At 43.0% G+C, this 14,810-nt stretch overlaps 1 protein-coding gene and 1 long non-coding RNA gene across 6 annotated transcripts in view; one reads left to right on the top strand and one right to left on the bottom strand.

Moving 5' to 3' along the window:
* The window catches only part of TSPAN4 (tetraspanin 4), a 525,920-nt gene that overhangs the window by 57,181 nt on the left and 453,929 nt on the right, over positions 1 to 14,810 (top strand). The gene's annotated exons all lie outside the window — the stretch shown is intronic.
* LOC308480330 lies at positions 311 to 7,536 on the bottom strand. Its single transcript, XR_013988048.1, has 2 exons — positions 7,408 to 7,536; positions 311 to 683 (listed from the first exon to the last, which is right to left on the bottom strand). It is a non-coding gene; the product is annotated as an uncharacterized lncRNA (long non-coding RNA).

The following is a 14,810-nucleotide window of genomic DNA, read 5'->3' as shown; positions in this document are numbered from 1 at the left end:
TTGACTTTTTTTCTGTTGGTGGAGGTCACCTTTGTGAATGAGCTTGTTAGGGCCTGGCTTTCTGAGACTGATAACTTATTCCCTTGTGAAACAGACAAGTAAGTGCAAGATGGCACACAGGCCAAGGAACTTAAAAAGGGCAAAGGCGTTAAGTTATCTTTTAAAAACCGAATTGAGAAGTGCAGAGTAGGTAATCCCTTAGAAGTAGTAAAATATCTCAGCAGGCCAAAATTACAGTGTCAGTCTTCTGATGTTCTTATCTAAATTGGCATCTAATCTTAGTCTCTAGGAGAATGAACAGGCAAGGATGTTGTTTATAGGAATGTCTGTCTTATTGTTCAAACAGAAGGTGGTAGGTGAAAATCTTCATGATCTCTAATCAAACAAGGCAATTTCAGGTGTAAACTGTTTCCAAATAAAGTCTCTGAGAAAGCTGATTTGTTTGTTTAGGACAAAAGTTATTTTAACTTAATGCGTTGCACTGGGAGATGGAAAAATGCATGGTCTGGCATCAGTGTGGCTTCTGACTTACCCAGCAGAAATGCCAAAGAAATGGGCTGCTTGCTCTTATCTTGGAACTTAGCAGACATTCAGGCTGGCCTTGGGCAGTTTTCTAGAGAAAGATCCTTGCTTTCTGTCGTTGTGAATCCTTCTGAGCCAAGAGCTGCGGCACGATTTCTGAGCTGATGTGAACATAGACAAATTACAGCAGGGGTCATCAATGTGGTGCCCTCAATAACTTGTCCTAACACCCACAAAGCCTCGAAGATTCCCCCCCCCCACACACTCCCTGTCCCCTTCCATAATGAGGTGGTGAGGGTGATTATCTTTTTCTCCCAGGAAAAGTACATAGAGCTAAAGGAGGATGTTCTTTCTGCTTCCTCTTTGGGCTCTGTGTGCTTTTCCTGCACTACAAGGGTGACAGTGGTGCTGGCACTGGGTTTTCTGATGAAATTTTAGTCTACTCATATTATGTAGAAAAAAACTTATCCACATCCCAAGATCGTTGTGTGCATTTCTCTGCCAGCGACAGCCTGTTATACACTGCAGGAATGCATAGGAGTCGACTCCCAAGAGCCCACTTCTTGTTCCTGTTAAGCCATAGATTGTTTGGATTGCTTTGATACTCTAGGACCTAGCTAATGGAAAGAGAACCCTCAAACCTGCATAAGAATAAACATGGTTTTCAGAGAGCATCAATTCACCCCCGTTTCCCCTTTATGTTGGTTTTGACGCTCCAAAACATGTGAATTACCATGTCCCATCCAAATGGATGGAGATGGCCAGATGGCAAGCCTAATTGCAGTAGCAATTTCCCCCCATCTTCCTGGAGAACGATTTGATATTCAGAACTGCAATTTAAATCCCAGCTGATTAATCAGCCTCCAAGCCGATCATGCTAATGTTCTAGAATGTTGGAGACCAATTCGCTCTCCAGTTAACTGGAATAAGCAGAGGCATTCTTCTTGGCATCCTTAACTACTTTGGGCCAAACAATGCACAACTGAATTTCTGTTAAATTAAAGTCTTCCTCTCCCCTACCCGCTTTTGTGTACTGCTCAGTTTTATTTGTATGGTAATATAGTTTTACTGTTTCTAGTTAGCTCTAAAAAAAAATCTTATTTGAATGTTTGTTTATATAGATTTGATACTGATTTCCTCCTATTTTTTTATGCAAGCTATTTAAAACTGTTTAGAAATTCTTTTTTATTGTAAGCAGTATATAACTTACATAAATAAATAAAATAGTGTGTGGAAACACAACCTGCTGTTTGCCCAACAGAGGACAATTACATATATATGAACCTCCCCTCCCCTGGCCCATGTGCCCATGTGTGTGTGCATGCAATTGTGTGACTGGAAAGATTGCCCAAGGGAAAGGGTTTAAGTACACACACTCTGCTATTGTGCTGAACAAATTAGCATCATCTCCCCTCAGCTGTATTTCAGGATTTTATTTTATTTTTTTAAGTTGGGAGACTGCATTGTGAGTAACAGAACTTAGTGGAAGGGCACAAGACCTAGAAAGTACCAGGACAGGAAGTCAGGGGGAGGGCCCTGGCTGTGTTCTCCTGACAGCTTCCCCAGGGCAGACTGGTGTGTGTACCTGCACAGAATGCCATAAAGAACTTTAAGTGAATGCTATGTTTTAATGAAACAGAGACCTGACCTGATCACAGATGTCCTGTGTAATAGTTGCTCCTCAATTTGCATTTTGAGAATGTGGGATTGGAGTTCAGGGTTTTCTGAGGTGGACATGAGAAAAACCCCTGAAACACTAAACTGTGTTTTTCTTTAAAACTATGATTGTGTGAAAAATGATACATTTCACTAAAGGTCATGTGCTGATGGGGAAATTGTCTTAATTATATATCTCTCTATCTCTATCTCTATCTCTATCTCTATCTCTATCTCTATCTCTATCTCTATCTCTATCTCTATCTCTATCTCTATCTCCAGACATCAGTCTTTGAAACAATCCAGATTAATGTTGATGAGAGCGGTGGGGTATTGGACAGTAGACGTCAAGCAGAGACATTTCCAGGATACCTCTGTGATGATGAAACCTGTTGTTGTTTTTTCAAACCCATCATTTTCATGGCAGTTTTGGCACAGCCACCCAAGTCCCCATATTCTACTGTAACCTAGTCTTATGTACGTGTAATAAAAGTGAATGTATATTCTTGATCTGTCACAAGTTTTCTCTCCTTCCTTGCAGTAAATTTGAGATTGCAAGTTTCTTGTGGCAAGACGTTATCTGCTTGTACTTTGTGAAGTAACACACACATTGAGGATGCTGTAGTATAAAACAACAACAGTCTGTTGGCAGATTTCCTTAGGTGGAAAAAAATGGGGATTCTTGCCCTATTGAACTCAACCCTTTGATTAGAGCACTGTATTGTACCTTAAAAATGCTGGGACTACAATAAATTTTCTTCTGGGAATTGATGTTCAGCCTGATCTTGACAAGATGAGACCCCCCCCCCACTTAAACTTTAAGCTGAAAAAGGCACACTTTGCCACTGATGAAACCTGATATTCAACCATGGATCAATAGGCATTCCAGGCTGCAAACTAGATTCTTCAAAGCTTAAAGAATGTAGTTTGCAGCCTATGATGCCCATTGATCTGTGGTTGCTGCTTGAATTTCAGGATGCACAAGGGGTGCCTTTATCCAGGTCCATTTTAAATGCCAGAGGACCCTTTCTTCAGAAACTGAGATCTCCCCAATGTTACACACACCATGCTTAATGTTTATTTGGATTCCTACATTGTATGAAATGTAGGGCAACCTTCCAAGACTGTTTGGAAACTACTGTTAGCCCAGAATGCAGCAGGCAGAATCCTATCTGGGACTGATTGTAGCGCCTGGCTCATGTAACACCTATCCCAAAGCAACTGAACTAGTTAACAATTTGTTTCTGAGCTCAATTCAAGGTGCAGTTGTTGATCTTGGTTTTGGTTATCTGAAGGAGTCTCTCCTCCCATATACAGTGGTACCTTGGGTTAAGTACTTAATTCATTCCAGAGGTCCGTTCTTAACCTGAAACTGTTCTTAACCTGAAGCACCACTTTAGCTAATGGGGCCTCCTGCTGCCGCTGCGCCACCAGAGCACGATTTCTGTTCTCATCCTGAAGCAAAGTTCTTAACCCAAGGTACTATTTCTGGGTTAGTGTAGTCTGTAACCTGAAGGGTCTGTAACCTGAGGTACCAGTGTACTATCCCTTGTACCTTCTCATCTTTTAGCAAGGCTGTTATGCATGTTGCTTTCTTTCTAAGTGGCCATTAGAAGTGCTGGTATTTAACTCTTAAGAACTGGGTGTGGTTTTTCCCCTCTTTCCTCCCTGTCCCTTTCCTTTTTCATGTATTGCCTTAGATTATAGGTCTCTGGGCAAAGACTTTCTTGTTCTAGTTCATCATATAGAAGCCACTCTGGAAGCCTTTTTGGTTGAAGAGTGGGATACAAATGCTCTAAATATAACATCAATGGGCTAAATAATAATAATAATAAAATGTTAACAGTAGTATCTTATGCATAAAAAACAAATTTATACTTAGGAATTGATATATGAAACTTCACAGGAGGATGACAAGGCAATTCACTTCAAACCTCCTTTATAAACAACTTAGCTGGACAAACTAATGGATTTTAGTAGTCCACTCATTAAAACTGCATACACATCCATCCTAACAAATACCAAACAATAGAATCAGTCTTGGTTGTAACCATAGTTGTGGTTTTTATATTGTTATACATTGATTGTGCAGAAGTCTAGTGGTAAATGAATTTGTGAGTTTAGAGCTGTTGTGGTTTATGGGTGTGATAAGAAGGTAGGCAATATAGCTCGGATATCAACTTGCTAATGGCTGAAATAAAAAAAGTTTATCCGTGTTTTTCAGAGGCTTTGACTCTGAGTAGAAGATGCATTTGTATGGAGGATAAGGTTATATTTACTGTCCTGGGAAAATCTATATTGATGGTCATTGGGATGTTATGGCAAGACTAAATCTGTAGTTTGGGAGTTGTTGGGAAGGACTTTTAATTAATTTTCTAAACATTAAAAAGGGACACATTTTGCCTACAACTCAGCATGACAGTTCATGCATTTGATGAAGTGGACTCTGCTCCATGAAATCTTATGTCATAATATGTTGCTCCTTTAAGGTGTCACAAGTCATTTTTGTTGCAAGGGAAAATATGGCTACCCCTAGCAGTGTGAAGAACTTGGGTTTTTAGCAAAGAAATTGCTTCTCTCTGATGTCTTTTTCCAACTGCCTGAGAAAAAGCTGGATCCTTCTACTGACATTTGATGAAGGTTTTGGTCAATAGATGTCTGGGCCTTTCCACTTGTTATGCCTACCAATTGTTGGAAAGCTTATTTCACTTCTCTTGTGGATAGTGTATTGTGCCACAGCTGTAGTCAACTATTGGCTGTGTTGTCCTCAGGGGAATCTGTTACTAATGTGTGTTTTGTTTTCAGGCCTCCTTCAGTTTGATTAATAACACTCATGAAACTTTTTTTTTTTTAAGCCTGCATAAGAAATAAGTCAGATAAGTGACAAGCATTTCTAATATCCTGTTTCCATCCCATAAAAGAGATGAAGTGAAATAAGTATTGAGCTGTGGGGAAAATTGGGACTGTGAGAGAGGGAGGGCACTTCACTCCCTGACCCCCAACATATATCAAACTGGCAAGGGTCCTAATGCCTTTCTATAAACCTATGATATGTTCTGATATGATATACAATTCTGGTTGCGCTGTATTTAAAAGGATATTGTAGCATGCAACCCATCTGTTGTGTTTGACTGCTAAAGCTTTAAATAGCTGAGTCCAGGGTATATGAATGTGTCTCTGTTCCCTAGCATGTTCACCTACCCTGAATGGCTAGGTTTTTCACCGTTTCTAGCTATCCTGCTGGGCTTAGGGCTCACAGGCAAACTGGAAGCTGTCCAACAGAGTTTTTTCTGGGCAGGTTGAGTTAGGCAAAGGTAAACCAAAGGCAGAGTCAGAACTATGGACAGCTCCCAGTAGGCTCTGCTGGTTAGCTATGGGCAGATATAGTCTCAGTCAGGGGTAGGCAACCTAAGGGCCGTGGGCCGGATGCAGCCCAATCCACTTCTCAATCTGGCCCACAGACAGTCTGGGAATCAGCATGTTTTTACATGAGTAGAATGTGTCCTTTTATTTAAAATGCATCTCTGGGTTATTTGTGGGGCCTGCCTGGTGTTTTTACATCAGCAGAATGTGTGCTTTTATTTAAAATGCATCTCTGGGTTATTTGTGGGGCATAGGAATTCGTTCATTCCTCCCCCCCCCCCCAATATAGTCCAACCCACCACATGGTCTGAGGGACGGTGGACCGGTCCACGGCTGAAAAAGGTTGCTGACCCCTGGTCTCAGTAGTGAGCTGAGGCCATCTGAAGCCAAAAGCTGGCTGCGCTGTCTTAAGATGTGGAGGAGATGGGAATGCTCTTGGGGGCTTATCTGCTGAGCTGAGGAAAGCAGAAGGGTTGTGTCTTCAGGCTGTGAACGCGTAGCATGAAGTACTAAGGGCCCCACTGCAACCTGAATGGGGCAGCTTGTGTTTCCTTCTCATTTATATTTGTCCCAGGGAGGCGGGGGGAGGGAGTTCAAAAATAATGATACTAGCTATGCTACCCACCTACCATTATCTGCCCCATATCCCCAGTTTCCTGTTTCTTTAGCCTATTGAAATAAGGGATACAAAGCAAAATGTCAGGTAGTATTCTGTCCAATCATTTTTTGGGAGAAAGGGCCTGCTGCCTCCTCCTATTGTTCTTGGCCAAGAAGGAAGTCACACCTAAGTCTGACACCTGTCTCTAGCTTAGTGTTTATGAAGACTAGACTAACAGGGCATGTTTTGAGTTGCCAAACTCATAATATGTTGACCAGCTTATCGTGTGGTCAAGTCTGTTGCATTGCCTTTTGTCTTTGAAAGCTCTCTGTTCACCAGAATAGTTATTATAAAGTGGCCTGGAAACAATAGGTTGACTTCTTCTTCTCTTTAGCTAGTGCAATTCATTGCTGAGTCTGCTTATCACTCTGTCTTTGTCTATTACTCCTTGGAAGGAACCTCTGGTTGTCATGACGACAAGAAATAGGGACTGAGGAAGTGCTAAACTGGCTCTTGCTCTGCTGTAATATTGCCAGTGGGTTGAAGCTCTTCCCAGTCCAAACTTCCAACCTAGCCAGAAGGCTTTTTTAGGCAGTTTGGTCTTGGGGTTGCTAGGAGGCAGCAGTCATTTAACTGAAGTTGCTGGACAACTTCATGGGGATGCTTGTGGGCACTGGGGCAGAGCAGCGACCTTGAAAAACAGTGGAACAAGATCCACAGGCAGCTTCTGTGACTACTCTTTGGCTTGAGCTGTGGGTCATAGCCACAATTCAACCATGGTGACTGATGCAGGTAGCCTCCTGCAGCACCTGCTGCTGTCTTTACATAATGTCTTTAACACATCCATATGGAGCCAATCTAGTATGATCACAGCAATTCAGTTCATCCCCTGATCATAAACAGGATTGAGGCAGACCTCAGACCTCACTCTAAACCTTCCTGATCTCCGCAGCATGCTGGGACCCTGTTTTCCTTTAGCTTCCATCTTGATGTGGGGAAAATATGTGGCAAAGGTTTCTCTGTAGTGGCTTCAATACTGTGCAGTTCTTTGCTGAAGGTTCTCTACTAGAGCCCAAGTATACTGACATCTTAGGAAATGCTGCAAATCGTTTTCGCTTACCCGGCTCGTTGACATTGAATTGATTTTTTATGAACCATTTGATGGGTGTTATGGTCTTTTAATAGTACAGGTATGGCTTTATATTGAACTGTGTGTTTACTTTTATATCACCCACCTTGAGCCCATGTAGCAATGATAACAGTAATACCTTTTTGGATTCTTTCTTTCCTTTTTTCTCGCCATCCTATTGACTTTGTTCCCACGCCTCTCCCTATCCCTCTCTGCTGTATTTAGGAGTGTTGCCTGGCTAGATGAGAGTATGGTGTGCTTTCAGCAAGCTGCCACTTGAATATTCCACTCTTCCAGACGGGATGTTGCCTGTAGAATGTTAATCCTTTGTTCACATCAGGAGAATGAACTTTGTGTGTATACAGACTGACCTGGAGTTCTAAGCCATTACTAAGGGCAGTAGCTCAGTGGCAGAGCCCATGCTTTACATGCAAAACACCCCAGGTTCAGCCCTTGGCATTTCCAGGTAAAGCTGGGAAAATGCCTCTGTGTGAAACCCTGAGGAGCCACTGCAGTCCGTGACAGCAATACTGGGCTACAGGGACAAATGGTGTGACTTCCTGTGCAACATAAGGCAGCTTCCTGTGTTCCTGTGACACTGAAATTGGAGGGCCTGGCTGGAATGACCATGACTGCTGATGATGCAGAAACAGACTCCCTTTACTCTCTATGGGAGGCAACAATCCCCAGAACAGTATCCCACTTCTTATTGCTCAAGCTGGCAGCAACAGAGAATGGTGTCATGGCACACTGTTTCGAATGCTATTTAAAACGCGGGTGGCGCTGTGGGTTAAACCACAGAGCCTAGGACTTGCCGATCAGAAGGTTGGCGGTTTGAATCCCCGTGACGGGGTGAGCTCCCCTTGCTCAGTCCCTGCTCCTGCTAGCCTAGCAGTTCAAAAGCACGTCAAGTGCAAGTAGATAAATAGGTACCGCTCCGGTGGGAAGGTAAACAGCGTTTCCGTGTGCTGCTCTGGTTCGCCAAAAGCGGCTTAGTCATGCTGGCCACATGACCCGGAAGCTGTATGCCGGCTCCCTTGGCCAATAAAGCAAGATGAGCTCCACAACCCCAAAGTCAGCCACGACTGGACATAATGGTCAGGGGTCCCTTTACCCTTTACCTATAGGGGCACAGTGGCATTCAACTCTCCAAGGCTGATGGTGTGTGCCTTCTGGTAGCACGAAGGGGACTTTGATGTATTGTGGGCGCCCTTTGCACTGTGCCAGTACCCTTACATGGTGCTTACATGCCACATCATAGAAATAAGCACTGATGTGCTGACCATGGAGTTGGGGTGCAAGCTCTGAATATTCAGGCCTGATCCAGTATAGTAGTAGTAGAGCTCCATGTTGGATGCAATCCTTACCAGTGCAGTGGCAGACTTTGTGCTTTAAAATTTCAGCTGCACACCATGCGACACCAGAATTCAGTGCCCCCCTGCCTCTCACATTCAGTTGTTCATCATTGTTGCAGTGCCCCGTACGGAGCCCTCTCGGCTCAGCACCCAGTGTGTGTGAACTGGTCCTGCTCCCCTAAATCGTCCTCTGCCAGTGATATGGTTGCCACTGTGTCTCTCTGGGCTGCTCCCACAGTACTTGATAACATTTAAATTTTCCACCCCATGTGGTTAGAGTAGGCTGCATGGCTCTTAAGCATGGCTGCATTGATTGGATCAGATGACATAGTATGCAGCCATGCGCACAGTCTGAACTGTACAGAGCAGGAGCTCTACACGTTTCTGGAGCAGTGTGGGAGTAATTGCAGGAAGTGTTTTGTTTTTAAATTGGCCCTCAGAGTATAGGAGTGGGCTGGTTTTTTCGGGGGGGGGGGGAGAGAATAACATACGAAACTGCAAATCATTCTTTTGCAAACTGGATCCTTTTAGAGAGAAACAAGCAGTCAAAAGCTTACATAATGTAGAATCTTGCTGCACCACGCTCACACATTCACTTAATACGCCCCATCAAGAAAATTCCTTTGCAAGCTGATATCATGTTTTCAAGCAGTTACAGACTGGAATAGGATTAAATAACATGGCTGCAAGCGAGAGTTACTTTATTCCACCAACACCCACCCCCATCTCCCACAAATTTACAACATTCATCTGTGCTCTCTTGCTGTAGGGACCTCTGTGTTTAGATCTCTGCTGCGAGCCAGAGTTTATTGCAATAATCAACTTGTATAAAATGACAGGAACTGGAGAAATGAAACGTAAGACACTACAGAATCTCCTATTCCTTGCCGCACCCTTTCCTCCATTTGTTTAGATGGTTATTTTATTTGAAGTAACTTTTACTTACGCCAGTGTGGTGTGGTTAGAGTGCTAAACTAGGACCTGGGGAGACCAGGGTTTAAATCCCCACTCAGCTGTTGATTTCATTGAATGACTTTGGGCCAGTCCCTTGCCTTCAGCCTGACCTACCTCACAGGGTTGTTGTAATGAGATAGGAGAGAAATATATATATGCCATCCAGGACTTCTTGGAATAATGGTGGGATATAAATGGGAAAACAAATGAAAGGACAGTTGGTTTAGAGTGCAGAATTATTGTTTTCTATTTAAATGAGGTTTTTTTTAATCAATTGCTTATTTTTGTTTAAACTGAATTTCCTGTAGCTGTTGCTCTGTGGAAAATGATTTATTATTTTTACTAATATTTTTGAAGCACAGCTTCATTACTAGAATTGGTTCATAATCTTAAGGTCTAGTACTCTTGTTAGCAATTCCTGCTCATGTCTTTGAAACATAAATGAGAAAACAAATGTGTCTTGGATTGTAAGTCCATGGAAGCAGTTGTTTACCTTGCAGTTATATAACAACAACAACAACAACAACAACAACAACAACAACATTTATACCCTGCCCATGTGGCTGGGTTTCCCCAGCCACTCTGGGTGGCTTCCAACAAAATATTAAAATACAATAGTCTGTTAAACATTAAAAGCTTCCCTAAACAGGGCTGCCTTCAGATGTCTTCTAAAAGTCTGGTAGTTGTTTTTCTCTTTGACATCCGGTGGGAGGGCGTTCCACAGGGCGGGTGCCACTACCAAAAAGACCCTCTTCCTGGTTCCCTGTAACCTCACTTCTCGCAGTGAGGGAACTGCCAGAAGGCCCTCGGCGCTGGACCTCAGTGTCCAGGCAGAGCGATGGGGATGGAGACGCTCCTTCAGGTATACTGGATCAACACTCCCAAAAAATCCTCTCAGAAGGGGCAGGAGTCCACCCTGAACAATATGGGATTGGAATAGGGGGCCAGGGGCAGATGGCAGGTAACTTTTTTATTCTATGAACTTCTCTCAGGACCCAGCTTTCCTCAGTGCATGCTGGGAACTTCTGGTTTGTGCAATTACAGTAGATCAAAATGTTCTGTTGCCCTGGTGCAACAAACTCGCTAAAAAAAAGTAACTTTTTATAGTTAAGGAAGTGATGGAGAAATACATTGGGAAGCTTAGAACGAACAAAAGATGAGAGGGAAGGTGTATAACCTCCCAGCAAACAAATCAGAATGGATGCTCAGTAAAGACCGAATGCAATCTAACTTCTGTGCCAGTTTTGTGCAAGCTAATGAGGGTGGGTCCTCAGGGAATTGGTCATCTGAAGGAGCTCTGATTCACCCAACATATTTCACATGCCAGAGCGAGTTTCCTTGCTGGCAGGTTAGGGAAGGGCCACACCTCAGTGGCGGAGGGTCTGCTTTGCATGTAGTAGGTTACGGGTTCAATCCCACCATATCCAGGAAGTGTAATACACTAGTTGCTGTCAGTTAGTGTAGGCAATGCTGAGCCGGATGGACTGATGGTCTGACTCTGTATAAGGCATCATATTACATTATAGGTTTGGCTAAAGCCTTGAACATAAATTTCCTCTGTAAATCCTATCTTCTAATGCAGACCTCTCCATGCGTGCGCGCGCGCACACACACACACACACACACACACACGACTGGGGAGATTCATTATTGTTTTTAAAAATTTAAATAGCAGGTCCCAGGGTGGTGGTGGTGAGGGTCAAGACTGGGGCCACCACCTTTGATCAGAGGGATCAACCCTTCCCCACATGCTGTAGTGCTGATGAAAATATCTCCTTTCCCTGCAAGCAGTTATTCTCGGTGGGAGAGAAACTGCCTTTGGCTCCAGTGGAAGCTTCCCTCCTATGCCAAGTACCATCGTTGGGCGGGGATGGGGGAAGTCTTTGGGATCACAGTGACAATCGCTGTTGAGCCCGGCTGTGGCTCCCATTTTCAGTTCTAAAAACAAGCGACCATCTCCAAGCCATGTGTTTAATGTAACCTGCTGTTTGGTTCATCTCAGTGACTCTTCATGCATGTGGGAAATCCAGTATACACACTGGCTTCTCCATTATCTTCAGTGCTCATGCAGCTTTTCATATAATTACTGTCACTGAAATGTTCAAAGCAATATTTCCAATTGCCAGCCTTTTGTCATGTTTTGGTAATTATGTATAATGGAATGCTTCCTCCCTCCAAAAGAATTGCATGACTGGCTACTTCTCTCTTGTATCCTGAGAGTGCAACTTCAGTAACGTTGTCTGTGTAGTGTGTCCGTTTCCGAAATATTGCTTGACAGTATGTTGCGATTATCAGCTTAATGTTTCACAGCAGAGCTGTCATTCTTCTTTCTTCCACCCTTGAATGCCTTGCCTTTGTCCAGCTTCTTTCATATATTTATTACATTGAGATGATGGGATAAAACTGATCTAGATCGCCTGTTCACCGAGCAAACATTGTGTCAGGGATATGCAGGGTTTCTCTACTCCCTGTGGTTTTCAATATATAATAATACATTGCTTGCCTGATATATGAACCAATACACCAGAATTGCTGTATATTTTATCCTCTGATTTAATGCTCCATAACCTCGTACAATTTTCATCAGTGGTACATGGTGATGTAAACACTTGTTACCTCAGTTAGAATCATAGAATTGTAGCTGGAAGGTAGCCCAAGGGCCATCTTGTGCAATCCCCTGCAATGTACTTTATTTATAAGAATATTTATAAACTATCAACTCCTTTAAGATGTGGAGGTGCATAATAAAATTAATTTTAATGTGGTAAAAACTAATGTCAAAATAACTGCACATAAGCTATATTTGCTTGCATATATCACTGCTTCCCTTAACCAACAATATGGTGCCAGCAGTATTCTTGGTGGTGGGTGGAATGTGGCCCGAAGACACATGGGACAGCCATCATGCGAATGCTAAGCAGGTCTGGTTCTGAACAGTGCCAGCATGGGAGACCACTTGAAAAATCTGTCTGCTGCCTTATGTTCCATTGAGGGGGGTGGGAGGAAATAGATGGGATAAAAATGAATTAAATAAAAATAGTGACCTTGTTGCTCTCATCTTTCAGTAGATCCCCCTTCACCAACCTGGTGCCCTCCAGATGTTGCTGGCCCTGAGTAGTAAATTTGGTTTCAGACCAATGAACAGCCAAATACACACAGAGCTTTTACAGGGCAACCCTGTGTCTCTGAACACATTTGAAAATGCACAGGCCCACAGGTTTTTCCACAGCGTCTGTGGTGGAAAAGGCCAACAGAGCTGCCTGAAGCAAACAGGGTTGGAGAATAAGCCATATCCCAAGAGAGTGGTGAAAGACGAGGGTAGTGGGGCTGCATTCATCAGGCAGGGCTGTGTGTAGGATGAGAGTCATTGGGGTGTGGTGGGCACTCTTCCTGACAATCAGAGATCTGTTTGTTGTTATTAAACTCTCTTTTTAATATGGAATAAACCTTCAGCTCTGTGTTGCTATTTATTGTTTTATTTATTTGCTTGTTATAGGTAAGTATCCAGTGAATTTGTCCTGTTGGTGCAAGTACTTCCACTTGCATAATGGAACTTCCCCTCCATAGAACTAACTCCTAGGGGCTGAGCTCCCTTTGCCCGCCCCCAATAAAATATTTGAGGGGGCTGCCTCCCCAAGTTGATGGGCATTGCTATTCAAATGGTGTGTGCGCGTCACATCATGTGGTTGATTATATGGGTGCAGCTTACCCGCCCCCCAGTATTTTATTCAAGTTGGCACCCCTGTTCCCTTCTGTTTTCTCTCCCCCCTGCCCACCCCATACCTCCCAAAATCTGCTCCAGAGGGTTGGGAAAACAGATTGGGGGGTGCATGGGGAGTGGAAAGGGAGGGGTCATCTTGTTGCACATGCTGCATTGATACAACCCTCTGTCTTTAAAGCATGTAAAACACTCTGGGTGATCCCTCTGAGGACTTAAGGAAAACATACCAAGCACACTAACTAAATAAATAAAGTACAACTCTGTGTTTGACAGCCTCCTTCTATTGAAGCATTTTTGCTGCTCTCTAGATCTTAAGTTAACAAAGTAAGATAAAATGCCAGAAAAAGTCCGTACAGTGTTTTGCTCAAGATGCATGTGCAGTGGTTTGAAGTATTGTGTACTTGGCATTCTTTAAAGGTCATCCTTTCAGAGTAAGATGGGTAATTACCCAATTGAGCACTCTGTTTTAATGACATCTAAAATGAAAAAAGGCTTTCTTCAAAAAGCGGCGTGAGGACCTGGGCAGCAGATAAGCCAGAATGTGGGTTTTGCAGGAAGTTTTAAGTATAATGTGTCAATCTCTCTTGCAAATGTGTGTGGAACACTAATGCATATAGTGGCTGGGTGGTTGTTTTAGATCACTTTAGTTTTAGCCTAAGGCTGCCCAGCTCTTTTAGAGGGGAAAGTGTCATATATCTGCATAAATTACTTTCTATATATGAACATTTTACCATTGGTGTGTGCAGAGCCAGAGCTTTAAAAGATCATTCCTGGGTTTTTGCCTTCTTCTTTTAGAATAAGGAAGAACAACAATAAGCCCACATTAGCATTTATTAAAAACAAAACAAAAACATTGGCAATAGGGGACCTTATTCCTTCCTGCAGTAACAGCATAACTTTGATCCAGTTGAGCAATAATATTCCATCGGATGTGAGACTGCTATCCTTTTAAGAAGCTGAGAAGCATACTGCAGGTGCTGCCCTCCTCAAAAACATCATTATAATGAGGAGCTACACCTGTGATTTCAGCCTTTGTCAGTCCTCTTAGGAGACATGCCCAGCCTTGTTTGGAAGATGGTCACCTCCACTCTCAGCCATTATCTTTCAGGTATGTGTAGTTTTTAAAAGATGTATAATAGCGAGCATCCAAACTGGTATGCACACTAATGAAACACACTTCTAAAGCTACCGTACTTTTACAAAATGCTTTAAAAACTCTGGGTGTTTCTTTTTCTGTAACATATTTACATAATGACCTGTAGTACACATGTTTTTGAATGTCAACATTTTGTGCTCTTCAGAAATTCTGAACCCACTCAGTGTTAGTCCACGTGAGGCCAATCCATCAGCAGGAGTTTCTAGGTGCTAGTTTCTCTGTGGTAAACACTGACCAAGCTGGAATCTCTTCCTAGGAACAAGGTATCCTGTGTTCATTGATTAAATAGCCACATTTCCAGGGGCTATTGCTTGAATTGCATGGCTGTTAGATGTGGCAGAAAGCAATTCTGTACC

This window comes from Podarcis pityusensis (genome assembly GCF_964106645.2).
Source record: "Podarcis pityusensis genome assembly, chromosome: 1".
Lineage (NCBI taxonomy): Eukaryota > Metazoa > Chordata > Lepidosauria > Squamata > Lacertidae > Podarcis > Podarcis pityusensis.
This window is presented reverse-complemented; position numbering and strand designations above follow the sequence as displayed.